This window comes from Eubalaena glacialis, chromosome 9, assembly GCF_028564815.1.
Source record: "Eubalaena glacialis isolate mEubGla1 chromosome 9, mEubGla1.1.hap2.+ XY, whole genome shotgun sequence".
In the NCBI taxonomy this organism is placed as follows: domain Eukaryota; kingdom Metazoa; phylum Chordata; class Mammalia; order Artiodactyla; family Balaenidae; genus Eubalaena; species Eubalaena glacialis.
In genome coordinates this window covers 51712056-51724999 of record NC_083724.1, presented here as the reverse complement: position 1 = coordinate 51724999, position 12944 = coordinate 51712056, and the positions used below count along the sequence as shown (strand labels likewise).

At 41.3% G+C, this 12944-nt stretch overlaps 1 protein-coding gene across 6 annotated transcripts in view; it reads left to right on the top strand.

Annotated features, from left to right (window-relative positions):
* PIP5K1B (phosphatidylinositol-4-phosphate 5-kinase type 1 beta) overlaps nt 1–12944 on the top strand; it is a 571896-nt gene that overhangs the window by 238099 nt on the left and 320853 nt on the right. The window lies entirely within an intron of this gene.

Sequence of the window (12944 nt, the reverse complement as noted above, 5' to 3'; positions counted from 1 at the left end):
GGGCCTAGTTGCTCCGCGGCATGTGGGATCTTCCCAGACCAGGGCTTGAACCCGTGTCCCCTGCATTGGCAGGCAGATTCTCAACCACTGCGCCACCAGGGAAGCCCTATATACATTTTAAAAAATTCTTTAATTTATTTTATTTTTGGCTGCATTGGGTCTTCGTTGCTATGTATGGGCTTTCTCTAATTGCGGCGAGTGGGGGCCACTCTTCCTTGTGGTGCGCAGGCTTCTCATTGCAGTGTCTCATTGCAATGGCTTCTCTCGTTGCGGAGCATGAGCTCTAGGCACACGGGCTTCAGTAGTTGTGGCACGTGGGCTCAGTAGTTGTAGCTCACGGGCTCTAAAGCGCAGGCTCAGCAGCTGTGGCACACGGGCCCAGTTGCTCCGCCGCATGTGGGATCTTCCCAGACCAGGACTCGAACCCGTGTCCCCTGCACTAGCAGGTGGACTCCCAACCACTGCGCCACCAGGGAAGCCTAGGCTGTGGTTTTTTTCTAGCTTATAGTCTATATCCGGCTTCCAGAACTGCCAGGTATAATAAAAGCACTAGCATTAATTGCACTTTCCCTTCATTTTTGCTGAAGAAAAGTGGAAGTTTTCATGTTGTCAGTGATGGAGTAGATCAAATGTAAGCAGCCCTCTGAAACTGTAACTAGCTATTATTGATGAAGAAAAGAGCAATGTAATTCCCCCAGATTTGACTTCTCTAAAGCTAAAGGTTATTTTTATAGACTTTAAATAAATATTTATAACCTGTTGCTTGTGCCCCCAATTCCATTTCCTCCATGCACTCCAGGACTTTCTGTCCCAATTATCTTTCCTTTCGTTGTCCCAATTATCTTTCCTTTCGTTGTCCCAATTATCTTTCCTTTCGTATCATTAGTATTTCTCTTACCACTAGTCACTTCTCAGAAAAGAAAGTTTAAGAAGATCCTATCCTTAAGAACCCTTCCATGACCCGTCATGGTGATGTTTTATTGCTTGCTTTCCTCTGAGTCTATGCGGAAGCACCTGGCACCCCGTCAGAACTTGAAAAATGTTTTCTCAGTTTGAATCAACCACATTTTTCAGAGCATAGCCTACTGGCTTCCTCCAGTTTCTTACCACCCACCTAAGGTGCAGCTCCTCCCAATCTGATTTCTTCCTGCACACTCCCTCCCTCTGTTTCTATCTCCTTCCCTCTGCCTCTCCTTAAGATCCCCAGGTATCTCCCAGACATCGTCCTCCCTCCCTGCAAACAAAACCAAATCCACAGTCCTCATATTCTTCAGCATTTCTGCCACATTTGACAAGTGTCATTTTAAATCACTGTTTGCTGCTGGTATCTCCAGTGTGATTGGCAGAGCCTCCAACTTCATTTCAGCTCTTCTCCCCTCCTTCGGTAAGGCCTGCTGCAGGCAAAAAGCCTGTTTCTCGGCCTTTGGCCATCTTGCTGAGGTCCTGTCCTCTCCAGGTCAAAACAGGGATAGGAAGGAGTCCAGATCACAGAAAACAAAAATTCTCGCTTGAAGGTTTCACTCAGCTAGTGTTATTGGAAGATGGCTTCTCATGCTCCAAATTGGGCAGGTTAGAATAGACTCCCTTGGGATGCTTTTTGCAAGAATTCTTCATAGACTTTCTGTTATTCCCCTCAATCAGCTGAAAGCAATCTCCTCATCTTCTAAAATGTTAATATTTTAAGTACTTGTGAGCAGTAGAGATGCTTTTCACTCCAGGAGTTTTCAACTTTCGGAGCACATCAGATTCACTTGGAGAATATTTTTTTTTAATAAAAATGGCAATACCAGGTCCCGGGCCTATTGAGTGAGAATCTCTGTATCGGAGCTCTGTTGTGTTTGTTTTAAAAATTCCACAGTTGATTCTGATGCTCACTTAAGGCCGAGGATATGAGAACTAGCTTACTGTATGGTTGATAATGTGCTGCTTACCTCCTTCCTGGATTCTCAACTTCTCTGGGGTCTTTTTCATCATTATAATACCCTCTACAGAGCCTTCATTGTAACAGATTTTGAGTGTTTTGTGGTTTGAAGGACTTTGAAATGTCAGAGTTCTAGCAGAGAAGCTTTGTCACCAGTATTTGTTCAGTCTCCAAACTGAACTGCATGTAGATTCGGCACTCAGTAAATATTGCAGGAAGAGCTGGCTAGGTGGTTGGTGCCTAGGAAAGAGAAGTGAGGCAACAGTCTGGTTAAATAAGATGTACTGGTTATGGTTCCAGGACCTGTTTTGAGAAATCTCATGTCTGGCTGTGTTCTAAGAGTTTCATGCGTATTACCTCAATTAATGTTCACAACAATCATTTGATAGAGGGACTATTATCCTCATTTTTCGATGAGGAAACTGAGTGTCAAGGAGGGGAAGTAACTTGACCCCCAAGCCACGCATGTGTAAGTTTCACAGTCAAGATTTAAACCCGGGTTCTCTGACTTCAGAGCGCGATGTCTTAAATACTGTGTTGTAGTGCTTTCCATTCAAGGGGAGTAGAGCTTTAGAGCAATTTGGGCAGATACTAGGGTTAGCCACTTCCTTCCTCCCTCCCACCCTCCTTCCTTCTTTTCAGTCTGTCTTCCTCTCTGTAGCCTGTCTGTCTGCTCTTGTCATGAGATTATTTCCGAAAATTCATCCTGGCAGCACTTATGCAAATTGGGTAGGATTGGAGCCATCCTCACATGCCCAAGACTCATTGACGCTATTGTAGTTGGGGGCAGACAGAATGCTTTAGTAATAGAGGCAGAAAGAAAGGGGAGGCTATCAGAGGTTAAGCAAGTAAAATTGAAGAGATTTAGTGATGGTTTAGATGGAAGACATGAAGGGGCGGAGAGATCTAGAATCTGTGCAGTTTTGCTGTGGCTGTCTGGAGAGATTATTGTGTAATTGATTCTCAAGAGAAGTAGTGGATTTGGGTAAGGAGAAGTGAGCTTGTTCACAGACAAGTTTGAAGGACCTGTGAAAAGTAGAGTGGAATTGTTTAGTAGGTAGTTATATATTACAGTCTAGAGATAGGTCAGCCCTGCTTAGGGACATGAATCTGAGAGACATCAGCACATTGGTCATAGTTGAAACCATGGAAGTGGATGCTGTTGTTTAGAGAAAGAGTTGAAAGAGAAAGGGGAACCCAGAGAGCAAACATGAGGAAGCAATTTCTATGACTTTAATAAAGCATCTTGCCTCTGTCCTGGATGCCTTTTTGACCTTGAAGAAATCACTGGCTCTCTCTGAACCTAATTCCTTGCTGATAAAAGTTAGTGTAGGTGATTTCTAAAGCTCCTTTTAGAGCTGACATTCTGTGGTTCTAACACTTCGCATTAGTTTTCGGGACTGCTTTGGGGCAAGTAGGGTATTTATTAATTGCTGAATTTTGTAACCTCGCTAGTATCTGTAAGCCCATGCAATTACATGGATCCCTCATCTGTCTTTCTGATAAGCAGAATGATTATCCTGTACAGGTCAAGTCCACCATCATTCTTTCAAAATAGCCTGGAGCACCATGAACATGGCAGGTTTGAGGAATCCACCTGTGTTTCATGAGCTGTGAGCCTCTGAAGCCAGACCCCTGGGCTTAAATTCCTCTACCCCTTAACTGGTTATGTCATCTCAGGCACCTACGTTAACCTCTCTGTTCCTCCTTTCCCTCATCTATAAAATGAGGATCATAATCCTAGAAATGGTGTAGGGATTAAATGAGTTCATATACACACAGTACTTAGAAGGGTACCTGGCACATATGCCCTCAGTAAATGTAAGCTACTATTGTATGATGATGATGATAATGATGACGACATTGTCTGGTAAAAGTGTCACAACCATAAGGGCTGAAGAAGTCTCCTCTCTTAGACTTCCAGTTTTCAAATGGAGAGTGAAGAAGAAAAATCTGTACCACTTCCTAATAAGTGGAACTTTCAGATGATAGAACTCCATGGGTGGTAAAAATTCATTTCCTACCAACAAATTGAGCTGCAGGTGAAAAAGGCATACAGATGCTGAATTACGGTTGCATTCAGTTTATAAATTAGTAAGTATGAGATAGGAGGAAATAGAGCACCCCTCCATAATACATATTAGCTTAAAGTATAGCTGGGTAAAAGGAAAAGAACAAATTAGAAACTGCCCTCTTTCTCAGTCATAGGATTCACTTTCTTCAAGCATCTTAGAGGTTAGGTGACTCTTGGCTATGCAACTGTCATCCTCTAAAGCCAAAAACATTTCCCTAAAGCATGTAGTTTATGAATCTTTAGATCTGGGGCAGCAGCTTCAAACTTCTTCAGATAGTTTGACCTGATCTTCAAAACATACCTACAAGGAGTCAGCTACCTGGAGGGAAGGGTGTGCACCTCTAGGAATGGTAACTCTTGAAACTTCTTGAATCTTTTAATGGTCTCTTCCCCTTTCCTCTTCCGATTTTGTCTGAGAGGGGCTGGGTTCATCTTGTTTATCAGGCTCAGCCAAATGTGTGTCTGTGCAGTTCATTATATGCCAGCAAAGACAGTAGCACGACAGCAGGAATTCAAAACAGGGTTTAAAATGAATAAACGAGAATAAGCCTCTGGGATTAGTCCCAGTTGAAAAGTTCAGCGTGATCAGGGAGGGTAGCTGCTGCTGTTGGGGACAGACAAATGACTTGCTGCGGGGAATAGGATTCACTGATCTAGCCACATTTTTAGTTCCTGATGGCCTCTCCACCCTGTGGGGTCCATCTCTTCTCAGGCAGACTCAGAGAGTGAAATTCTTAGAAATGTGGTTTTTCTTATTTCTCCTTCTTAGAAATTGTCCACCTAATTGCGGATGAACTTTTCAGTTCATACTTCTTAGACCACAGAAACTGTGTGTCTCTAAAAATTACTAATGGTCTTAGGGAAGAAGGCGGGGAGAGAACTTTATTTCACAGAATCAAACTAAAAGCAAGAAAACAAAGGAAGCTTTTTGATGAGAGTAGGGGAAGAGTAGGCAGGGTCATTCTGCGATCATAGCACTAAGTATTTTCATTGAGAGAAGCCTGTTTGTATAGGGCCTTTACCATTTGCAAGGCCTATTATGGACATAGATTGTTTGATCTTTACAACAAAGAGGTTGTGTCCCCACTTCATAAGTGAGAAAAGCAAGCCCAGAGAAGTTGACAGACTTGTCCAAGGTCACTGTGCTGGAAGTATGATTGTCTGACTCCAGGTTTGGTACCTTTTTTTTTTTTTGCTATAGTCCTACTGGCTAATATGTTGAGCCCTTTTAGAAGTTTCCCAGACACCCAACTGGAAGGCCAAGTATATAATCCAACTAGATTTGCAGCTTTTGCATGTTTTAAAGTTAACTTTATACATTATCCATAAAGACATCAGTTCTTTTTTCTTGCTTGCCAGATGGGTTAATCTTTTAAGGGAAAGATAGCAGACAGGTAGAGAGAAACATGAAAACAGTAAAGGACAACAATCATAACCTTGGTTTATGGCCTAGGAGAAGTTTAATGCCAAAGAGAAGGCACTAAAAAATGGGTACTGCCTAAAATGTATAAAATTGACGAGGATCAAAAAATGATACCAACTCATTGTTCTACTTTATTCGAAGGACTTAAAGTAGAGAGTGGGGGCTGGATGGCTGTTTTTAATATCTTCCCTGATATTCTCCCTTGAAAAAAATTGAACAAAATAACTACAATTCACATATATTTGTTTGCTTGAACTTTGGAGAGGACCTAGGCTGTTTAAGGTTCCTCTATCAGGCCTCTGAGGCCCCCTTTCTGCCTTTTTACTTCTTCCCTATAAAGATTGTAGCTCCATGCAAGTGGCGTGATGGCTTTTAGCAGTTATCGAAAATGAAAGGTGAGGGGGTCAAAAGCCCCTTACTAAGCTTGTGCTTTGATCTTCTAATCCTTGCTGCTGCTTTAAAGTTTCAAGGATTAGATTAAGCAACCTCGAGGGTAGATGCTAGGAAGAGTCTCTGTACTTACTGGCTCTCAGTAAGTGTACAGTAAATGGTTGATAACAGTTTCTGAGATCATCTACTATTTTTCTTTCATTATGATAACAAAATAAGTTCCTTGCGGCCAAAATCGCGTCCTCAAACACAATTCTCATTCCTTCCATATGTAATAACAGCCCCTGCTGAGTTCCTCTGACGTTACTTTAACTCTGTTTCATTTCATGAATTATGCTTAGGAGGATATTGCAGAACCGACTGAACAGAATACACGAATTGCAGTTGAGAAAGTCAAAGGCTATGAAATGGGCTTCATTTCCTCTTTCATGCCTTCTTAGAAATAAGTAACTTGGAGGGCTCTTTGGGAACAGGGCCAAGGAGAACCGATGGTTCTGTTGGTGATCTGTAACTGGCCTCAGACAAGTGTCCAGTGTTTGTGTGAGGCTCCTGGGGTCTATTGGTGTTTAGGGCCCCAGTGAAAGGCAGCTTGAAGGGCGTATGTGTTTGTTTCTGTCTCCTTTCTTTGTCCTGTCAAGGCCAACTAGCTATTCTTCCTCTGATAATGTTGTGTGTCAGAGAGATTTGGAAGCTTAGCGTTCCAGTTTAGAGTTAGACTCGTGGTTAGCGTTTGAACAAAATATCTTCATCCCGACTAAAGTATATTCTTATTCTGTTTTGTCCTCCATTTACATTCCAAGTTCCCATTCTGTTTTTCTCTATATCGATAACATTTTGAGGACTAACTTGATATACAATAAAGTGTATACATTTTAAGTACTTATTTAATAATTTTTTACATATGTTGATGCCTGTGTCAACAGCACCCAGAACAGGATATGGAACATTTCCTTGTGTCCCTCCCAGTTAGTAGTCCCAAGGGTAACCACTATTTTGGCTGCTACCTCCATCGATAGCTTTTGGCTGTTCTTGAACCTCATAAAAAGGGAGTCAAAGAGTATGCACTCTTACGTGTTTGATTTCTTTCATTCAACCTTGTACTGTAACTCATCCATCTTGTTGAGTAAAGAATTCCATTGTATAATGTGTTCACCCTTTTGACTGTTCTGTTCATGGACATTTGGGTTGTTTCCAGTTTGGGGCTATTATGAATAATAATGCAAGGAACATTCTTGTACATGGCTTTCAGTAGACATAAGTACTCATTTCTCCTGGATATATACCCCAAAGTGGAATTTCTTAATCATAGAACATGCGTATATTTTCTTTTAGTAGGTAGTATGATGTACTGCCAAACATTTTCCCTAAGTTGTTGTACCAGTTAACACTCCTGAGCGCCTATGCTTTGAAAGTACACTTTTCCTCTGCAATATTTTTATTCTAGATAGGTGATATTAGTTAATGTGGGGTATGGAGACATTTTCCAGCTCATCTCAGATTATACATGTACACATATTTTTGTATTTCACATTCATTCAATATGGATTCAGAGGTGGATATTTGCCTTTTTATATGCTTGGGGCTTTAATAGTCAAAAATTGCTCCTAGATGTTTATAGAACTCCTATTTGCTGTAGCCCCAAACTGGAAACTGTGCAAACTTCCACTAGTGTTTGAATGGATAAATAAATTGTGGTATATTTAAAGGGTAGAATACTATACAGCAACATTATGTTGAATCTCAAAAATAAAATGTTGAGTTAAAAAAAATTGCTCCTAGGAATTAAAAGGAAACTACCTGTTAGTTTGAAAAAATAAAATATTAATCACAATAAAGTTTAATGAGTAGATGTTTGATTTTATGACTTACTCCTAAGTGTGGTATTTAATTCATACCCAGAGTGAAACCAGAAGGGTGAATTGACTTAGGGAAGATCTAGATCCTGCTGCTATTATTTTTGCAACAGGCTGAATTGCATTTTATGGCTGTTCTTTTCTTTCATTATCTTTTATTCCTTTGAGATGAAGGAGTAACTCAATATATTAAACACTGCTTAGAATCCTCAGCACTGAGCATTTTAACTCTGTCAAGTGTGTATAAGCAGATGGTTTAAAAAGAATGGAAACTTAGGACTTAAACATCTTGGTTCACATAATGGTTTGTTCAGGTAGCCTACCTGCATGGGCTGGAGGGCACTGGAACTAATAATGATACTCTCGATATGAGAAAAGGAATTGTCAATGTAAGGAGCGCTTAGAATCAGTTTAGGCTTTTCTGGACTTTCAAATACCAGAGTTCTGTTCCCTTTTGGACAGAGCTACGTTAGTCCATTCATTCATTCATCATTCACTTGCACAATGACTCAACAACTGCTTACTGAGTGCTATGTGCCAGGCCCTGTTCTAGATACTAGGCTTATAGCAAGGAACAAAGCAAAGGCCTTGCCCTCATGGAGCTTGCCTTCTTGAGGATGAGGCAAGAAAACAATGTATACATATTGTCATGTGGTGCTCTGGAGGAAAATGAAAACAGAGTGAGGGGGATGGGAGTGTAGACTTGGTGTTGGGAACTGTTGTTGCTTTTTACAAGGAAAGGTCATTTGCGCAGAGAGCTGAAGGGATGGAACAATTTGATGTCCACGGAAGAAGAGTAAGCTAAGTGGAGGGGGAGCATGCCGAAGCATAGCAAGGAGGCCTCTGCAGTTGGAGGAAGGCAGTGACTGGGGAGAGCTGTTGGAGGTGGGTAGGCAGAGGGATGGCAGGGACCCAGCTAGAGCTCTATAGGTCATTGTAATGACCTCGGCTTTCCCCGCCCCCCCACCCCCGAGTGGAAATCCACCAAAGGGTTTTGAATAGGGAAGTGACTCTTCAAGTCTTATTTTTAAGGATGACCTTGAACATAGGGTGGAGAATTGACTGTAGAGACAAGGGTAGAAACAGGGAAACGAGTGAAGATCTCTAATAGGTGTATGTTTGATTTTGCAGTTATCACCATCTCTGTGCTTTATTAGTAAAGATAATTATTGTGTTTATCCAGACATGGATGAACAGTGTTGGCACATTTGAGGCATACTATTGATAGAAATAATTTAGTAATATGCAAATTAGCAATATGCTATGGATATTATAAAATAAGCTCTATAGTTAATACTTTTTTCCTATTTATCCAATATTGATTTTCTTCCGGAAGCTCTTCCTCTCTCTTCTGTTTTTATTCAATACTGTTGTACCATTCTTGCAGCTGCTCATGCTTGAACTTCAGTTGTTTGTGACTCCCCTCTGTTCATCCTCCATACATCCAGGCAGTCAGGTTCTGGGTTGTTACCTTCCGGTCTCCACATCCATCTCCTTTTTCCCAACTTTAGTTTAGACCCTCTTTTCATCTCAGAGTTAGCCATCAAATTCTCCATCTTTATTTTTTTTAATAGATCTTTATTGGAGTACAATTGCTTCCAATACTGTGTTAGTCTCTGTCGTACAACAAAGTGAATCAGCCCTATGCACACATACATCCCCACATCCCCTCCCCCTGAGCCTCCCTCCCACCCTCCCCATCCCACCTCTCTAGGTCATTGTAAAGCACCGAGCTGATCTCCCTGTGCTATGCTGCTGCTTCCCACTAGCTAGCTATTTTATATTTGGTAGTGTATATATGTCGATGCTACTTTCACTTCGCCCCAGCTTCCTCCTCCCCACCCCCCACCCCCGTGTCCTCAAGTCCATCCTCTATGTCTGCATCTTTATTCCTGCCCTGCCACTAGGTTCATCAGTACCATTTTTTCTTTTTTTTTTTAGATTCCATATATATGTGTTAGCATACGGTATTTGTTTTTCTCTTTCTGACTTACTTCACTCTGTAGGACAGACTCTAGGTCCATCCACCTCACTACAAATAACTCAATTTCATTTCTTTTTATGGCTGAGTAATATTCCATTGTATATATGTGCCACATCTTCTTTATCCATTCAACTGTCAATGGACATTTAGGTTGGTTCCATGTCCTGGCTATTGTAAATAGTGCTGCAGTGAACATTGTGGTACATGACTCTTTTTGAATTATGGTTTTCTCAGGGTATATGCCCAGTAGTGGGATTGCTGGGTCATATGGTAGTTCTATTTTTAGGTTTTTAAGGAACCTCCATACTGTTCTCCATAGTGGTCGTATCAATTTACATTCTCACCAACAGTGCAGGAGGGTTCCTTTTTCACCACACTCTTTCCAGCATTTATTGTTTCTAGATTTTTTGATAATGGGCATTCTGACCAGTGTGAGGTGATACCTCATTGTAGTTTTGATTTGCATTTCTCTAATAATTAGTGATGTTGAGCATCTTTTCATGTGCCTCTTGGCCATCTGTATGTCTTCTTTGGTGAAATGTCCATTTAGGTCTTCCGCCCATTTTTTAATTGAATTGTTTGTTTTTTTGATATTGAGCTCCATGAGCTGTTTGTATATTTTGGAGATTAATCCTTTGTCCCTTGTTTCATGGGGAAAGCAGCAAAAAGAATATAGGTTTTGAAGTGAGATCTTGATTCATATTGGTTCAGATCTTTGTTCTTCCATGTAGCTATAGGGCCTTTTGCAATTTTTGAACCTCACTTGTCCCTTTATAAGATGAGCATAACAGTATCTGCTTTATAGGATTACAATGAGAATTAAGTGGAACTATAGAGTGTTTAAAGGGCCTGGCAGCATTGGGCACTTAGAAAATGTTGGTTCTTTCCACCTTCCATTCTTCCACTTCCCTCTATCTAAAATCCATCCACCTGGCAGGCCCTAAAGCATAGCTCTCATTGTGTCATTCCTCTTGTCAACGGCTTCCTATTGCCCCACACGTTAAATACAGGCACTTTTGTTTGGCATTCAGAGCTCCAATTCTCTGACTCCAACTTTAATTTCCAACTTTTTCCCATTACCTATTCTTCTCCATGTACTTTATGTATTACCCAAATTTGCTATTTTATACTCATGCTTCCAATTCTATATAAAATATCTGTTAAAATCCTACCTGTCCTTCAAATTCTGTCTCAAATACCGTTGCACTCACAAAGGTGCAAACAATCTGGAAGTGGTTTCTCCTAGTCTGAAATGTTATTGCATGTGGAGTGTTATTGCATCGTGCCCATGCTCTGGAGCCAGAAGGGCGAGGTCCCACCGCTTGCTGTCATCCTGGGCACATTACTGAATCCCTGCATCTCAGTTTCCCCTGCAAAATGGAACAGTGCTACTTACTTCCTAGGGTTAGTGTGAGGATTAAATGAGATTCTACATATGATGCACCTTGAATAGTGTCTGGCACTTGGAAAATTTAAATCAGTTTCTATAATGATAGGTATGAATAATCAACATTATTTCATTATCAGGATCTGTATTCTACGGGGACTTCAAATTAAAAGCTGTTTGAGAGACAGTGGAAAGGGTATGGACTAGGATTCTCATACTGGATTCTAGTACTGGTTCTCACTACTAAACAAGCTATGTGATGCTGACTGTGCCGGCCTCTCTGGATCATACTTTCTTCAACTGCAAAAAGGAGGCCAAACAAAAATCACTAAGCTCTCTTTCAGTTCACCTAGGCACGTGGATATCTAATAGACACTTCCAACTCAAATCAACCAAAACAGAACTCTTAATTTCTACTCCTCTAAATGCACTCTTTCCCTATCTCAGTAAATGATACTGCCATCTACCCAGTTTAAGTAAAACACTTCTGAGTTGCCTTTGAATTATCTATTTCTTTCACCATCTAAATCTAATCCATCTGCACATCCTATAGGTTCTACTTCCAAAACATATCCTGAACCCATCTACTTCTCCCCCATCGCCATTGATACAACCCTAGTCCAATAATCTCTTGTCTGTACTGTTGCCATGGTTCCTAATCCATCTTTGTGTCCACTCTTGCCCTCTTTCAGCCTGTTTTCCACAGAGCCAAAGTGATATCCAAAACATAAACCAGATAATATCACTCTCCTGCTTAAAACTCTCCAGTGGCTTTTCATCATACTTAGAATAAGAGCCAAACTATTTTATCCCCTCATACCACTCTCCCCCTTATGCTTCAGCTGCACGGCCCTTTTTTCTTTTCTTGCCAGCTCACCACACTTACGTTTGCCTTGGGCCTTTGCACCTGCTAGTCTCTATGGTTGGAATATTCATCCCCCAGATGTCCGCAGGACTTGCTTCTTGTCATTTAGATCCCAGCTCTATCTAATTGCCCCCTCCCTTCTACCAGTAGTGCTGTATCACACCACCCTATTTTATTTTTTCCTAAGGCTTACCACTATCTGAAAAATAGCCCATGTATTTATCTCTTCCCCCCCAAATAGAAATTAAATGTCTACATATTAGGACCTAATTCCTACCACATTGCCTGGCACATAGTTGGTTATGTGGGGAAAAATCTGACTGAATACACTAAAGAATAAATATAAACCGATTTTTAATGATATGAAAGTTTATGTTACTTACATGAGCCAAGTATTGTGTTTTTATTTTTAAAGTTCGAGGACCTATTGGTTTTCCCCTCATTAAATTCCTCATCCTAAATGAATATGATTGAGCACATATGCTTGTGCTGGAAATATGATTCTAAATAAAACAATAGTAATACAGGTTGGTTTTTTCCCTCTTTGACCTAGTTCCCAGATTTTCCCATTCTCTCCAACTCCTCTCCTATAGTACCACTTACTGCAAATTACCATCATCTCTGGCCCCGAGGATTGCCTCCTCTCTGGTCTTTTTCTGTAGGTTCTAATCTCCCAATAACGTTATTCCCCGGACTGTAGCCATGGACCTTTTCAGTCGCTATTATACCCATGGCTGGAAAACCTTCCGAGTTTTCATTGTTCTCAGGATCAAGGTCCACCACCTCACGTCCCGCCAGCTCACTCTCCACTCCAGGCCACACTCACTCCCTCCCTTCCTGGTTCCCGCCAGCCACCCAGCTGGCAGCCCTCGCTTCCCGCTTCCCGCTTCCCAGGCAGTTCTACACCGCATCCTTTTGGCCTGCTTCTAGGGATCTCAGGAGATGGTCCCTTCCTCAGGGAAGGCCTCTCTGGTTAGGACGAACTCCACTCTTAATCATACAGCCCCACATCGCCAAGGGCCTCTCTTTCAGAGCTCTAATTTTATA